Raw genomic sequence first — 5,163 nt, 5'->3', positions numbered from 1 at the left:
GGCTTTCTAGCCTCACGTCAGCAGCGTTGCATCACCCATATAGCCTACATTAAAACAACCAGCGGATGGTGGGCGGGTGCGGTTTTGAAAATTGGTCAAAAAACTTTGGTGCTGATGGATGATAAGTTTTGCTATGCAGTTATGGTTGAAATAATAGCCCATCAGCGCATCTCTAGTGTGTGTGCCTCTCTCTCGCTCAGAGGGGAGGGAGAGGCTGAGGGTCGATCCAGCATGGATTCTAAACTCTGTGGTGGATAGGATCTACAATTAGGTGTTAACAATACTACTACGCTAGGTCGAAGTACTCCCAAGTGCTATTGCGCCACACATTGTAGTTCTCCTGTTTATTCGCTTGGAAAATCGGCACGTTTCATGTTGCGTGGCCGTAGACATTTCTATCAACGACTCGTGCAACTGTATTTAAGTCGGGAAAACGTGGATGTTTTTGATTACTTCTACGGCTAGTTACGGCAAAGCCCGCTAGCATAGCAACATGCTAACACAGTCCAGCCGCGCACCAGAGCGTTTGAGTGCACGTACCGACACGGGAGAGGTATGACTCAACTCGTGAAAGTTAAGGTAAGAACATATATTACTACTGACATTGGGTGGCGTGTTCCTTTAAGCCATCCCTCAAAAAACCTACCCTTGACCCTAGCCTGGCCAACTATAGGCCTATATCTAATCTCCCTTTTCTGTCGAAAATACTAGAAAAAATAGTGTACAAACAAATTAGTGCCTTCTTACACATGAATAAAATCGAAGAATTATATCAGTCTGGTTTCAGAGCTCACCACAGTACTGAATCAGCCTTAGTTAAAGTGTTTAATGACCTCCTCATTGCTGCCGATAATGGACATATATCAATTTTAGTCCTCCTGGACCTCAGTGCTGCCTTCGACACCATAAACCATGACATACTACTTCATAGGCTTGAACATTTGATAGGCATTAAAGACTCAGCACTCGCTTGGTTTAGATCATACCTTTCTAACCGCAGACAATTTGTACAAGTCCACAATAAACCTTCTATCCAGACTATGGTAAAATATGGGGTGCCTCAAGGCTCAGTACTAGGGCCCCTGTTATTTTCTCTCTATATGCTTCCCCTAGGCTCTGAAATTAGGAAACATGGCATTAAATTTCATTCTTATGCAGACGATACACAACTATACCTTTCCGTAAAACCTGACTAATTAACTCCGTTAGCCAAACTTGACACATGTATAAGAGATATAAAGACATGGATGACAAATAATTTCCTGCTTTTGAACTCTGATAAAACAGAAGTCATGGTTGTAGGTCCTAAAAAGATGAGGGCTATCCTATCCTCATCAAAGGCTACATTTACTGATCTTCGACTATCCTCATCCACAAGTGTTAAAAATGTAGGAGTTACAATTGACCAAGACCTATCACTAAGTAATCACATAAAACAGATTACCAAAACTTCATTCTATCACTTAAGGAACATTTCAAAGATAAGGAAGTCCTTATCCTTACCAGACGCTGAAAAATTAATCCATGCTTTTGTAACCTCAAGGATTGATTATTGCAACGCTCTGTATGCTGGCTGCAATAACACCTGTCTAAAGAGCTTACAGCTTATACAAAATGCAGCTGCTCGCACACTCACTAGAACTAAAAAATATGAACATATTTCCCCTATCCTGGCATCTCTACATTGGCTGCCTGTTAAAAGTCGCACTGACTTCAAAGTATTACTTCTAACGTACAAAGCCATTAATGGCCAGGCACCGTATATATTAAAGATCTCCTAGTCTCATATAACCCGCCCAGACCGTTACGATCACAGAATACTGGCCTTCTTGTAATTCCAAGAATCTCAAAAACGACAGTAGGTGGCAGAGCTTTCAGCTATCGCGCACCCCTCCTCTGGAATAATCTACCCTCCTCAATTCGATTAGCAGACACCCTCCCTATTTTTAAGTATAGACTTAAAACATACCTCTTTACTGCCTCCCATAGTTAGGTATGGTGCGGTGTGGAACTTCACCTATCTCGGGGATTTTGGAATGGACCACCCTGCTGAGTCCTTGTGTGACTGGCACCCCAGTCGCGCGTGAGATGGGGTGATCACTGACCATACCTGCGCTGGTGTCGACTACCCCTTACCATGCCTTAGTTATGCTGCTATAGCATAGTGCTGTCATGGACTTCTCATGTGCCACGCCGTACAACCCCCTTCCCTCTCCTCCCTACCCTCTTTCTCTCAACTCTGCCTCTCTTGCCCATTCTCACTATGATTTGCTGTAACAATATATAGCACCACTGATCACTTCTTGACATTAACCACATTGATTTCAAGTAATACTAACCCATTTTACATTTCTCTTTCTTCTCCCTTACTGTACCTCACTTGTGAGGTATATCATCACCAGTCATCAACCATCCGTGTGCCTGGCCCTCCTCTTACCCATCCCACCTGAAGTCCCATCCTTGACTGCTGTATTACTGTCCCCCTACCTGGATTCCTGCCCCGTACAGCCCCATCACCTGCCTATGACAACTCTGCCCGGATTCTGGCCTGTCTGCTGACCCACCACTTGCCCCCTCACAACTTTCTTTCCTGGACAATTCCGACGCCGGACTATTGCACTTTCTCTCACTAAATCATGATTATGCTTTATCATACCGGATACGTAATCATCCCACCTTTTGTAACTTTCACCTCAGGTGCTTTAAACACCATGTCCTATTCTCCACACCTGACTGTCATATGCATTTGTCATTGTTTACAGACCTTACTGTCCGTATTGACCCTTGGCAGATGGGTCAGGTCCTTGAGTCGTGGATCTGCTCGAGGTTTCTTCCTATATGTATCTCCAATTCTAGGGAGTTTTTCCTCGCCCCTGTTACCCATGGGCCTTCCTTCTTTCTTTCTTCCTTTTCTTTTCTCCCTCTTTTCTTTTTCTCTGAATGCCTACATTCTGTAAAGCGCCATGATACATGTGTAATGTTTTGGCGCTATATAAGCACAATAAATTGAAATTTAATTATTTAGTGACTTTTATCTAATTGACTTTTATATAATTGAATTATTTAGTGACATTCTACGCATGCACACACACACACACATGCATAAACATACATTCATACACACACACACACACACACACACACATAAAGACACATGCACACATGCATAAACATACATTCATACACACACACACACACACACACACACACATAAAGACACATGCACACATGCAGGTCAACACACACACCCACAAACACACACACTCATATACAGTACATACATGCACGCATGCATGCACACACACACACACACATACACACACACATAAACACACCCGCACACACACAAATACACACACCCAAGTAGGCACACACACACACCCTATTACCCCTACACACACACACACTCACAGGCGAATACACACACACACACAAACAGAAAAGCACACATATAGCCTACACAAAAACAAACACACACATACACAGACTCATTTACATAGGCCTGCACAAAAGTTGCAAGAGTGGGGTATGGAGTAGTAGATCTAGTTTCTAGATTTTGTGTTTTTTGTGATTTTATTTTAAGCATATGCATTTTCAATCATAGATATTGACACCTGCCATAGATTGCATAAGAAAATGCAGAGTAAAGTGAACTAGGCTATTATACTGACTGCAAAGCTATGACCAGGGGCCTGTACTACGAAGCGGAGTTACTGGCTTATCTGGGTATCTTCGAGAGTAACTTGATCACATGTGGCGTAACTTCCCGATTAACCCGTACTACGAAAGATGGATAGGTTTTAACCGAGGTATGCTGCCATGGCAATTTACGCTGCATCTCAAACCTGCTCCGACCAGGTTATGTTCTTGGTTAACCCGAGGTTTCCGTTAACCACACCCTTTATAAGTAGGCTACCACCCCTCCACTAACAATTTCTCCCGAGACATGTCGGCGTACCTGGATGATCCATACGACATTGGAGCGCAAATCTTGAGGGACTCTCTTCGCAGGGCGAGGGGTTTTAGAGACCGCCAGAAAATATATATAGCCTACCCGGACGATATTCTCTATGAAGATATATATTGTCAGCCAAGGGAATTCGATATCTTTGTCAGATGATCTAGGAAGACGTCTCATAGCAATGCCCGTACGTGGACATTCATGTATTCCATCGGTGATGCAAGAATACTGTATGTCCGAAAATAAATCGGACATAGGCCTACAGTATGCTGAAAATCTGAGCAAGAATAGCCTAAAATAAATCGGACATAGCCTACAGTAGGCCTAATAAATTAAAATCACAGTTTTAACAGACTTGTTGAATTGAATGTCATATTACTGTACCCTGCACATAAAGGCTACACATTTCCACAGCACCAGAATCCGACCGAATGCCTCCCTCAACCCCCTCCAAAATCGGCCTTCCACTATTATTTGCGATGGCCAACTCTTCTGCTACTGTAAAACACGCTGGTGCCTTTCCTCCTACAGTAGTGTTCAAAGACACCTTTTTCTTGTTAGCTGTAAAACAGAGGCCAAGTGAAGGCTATAAGCTAGGCCTACATGTTTTCATAATTAAGAAATATTAATGCAAGCTATAACTATATAAACCTACTATTCTGAATAATGGTGTTGCATCTGAAATGTTCACAGGATTAGGCATACACTAAATCAGTCAATGGGGGCTACTTAAACATTCAATTATTCGTATTACTGTAATCTATATGCCCACTTCTGAATTGGGTTGCATCTGTAGGCCTTTCTATGAACTCAAAATAGGCTATTTAATTATTTCAACTCATTTCAGACATTCCGCAAGCTACTAATCCTCCATAACACATATTTGAAGAACATGTGGGAATAAAACTTTACTTTTAGGCATTTAGGCTACCCGATCTGCAATACGTTGCCAACAGCCTTGCTTTGCTCACTGCCGACGTATTTGATTTTTGTCGTAAAGTGGGTTTTAATTGCTCATAACTTGTCATAATAATTCATCCGTAAAATAAGGTGATCGCGTCATCATTGAAAGTGGTGACTTGCGCTGCAACCCGCCCCTTTTATGTGAACGCGCACAAACTCCAATTAGGTTAACCCCTCTGAGGGGTAGGCCTATTCCAGAAAGCAGGTTTACTGGCTTAACTGGGTATGTTAACACAGAG

This window comes from Alosa sapidissima, chromosome 20, assembly GCF_018492685.1.
Source record: "Alosa sapidissima isolate fAloSap1 chromosome 20, fAloSap1.pri, whole genome shotgun sequence".
Lineage (NCBI taxonomy): Eukaryota > Metazoa > Chordata > Actinopteri > Clupeiformes > Clupeidae > Alosa > Alosa sapidissima.
Note: the sequence above shows the minus strand (reverse complement) of the source record.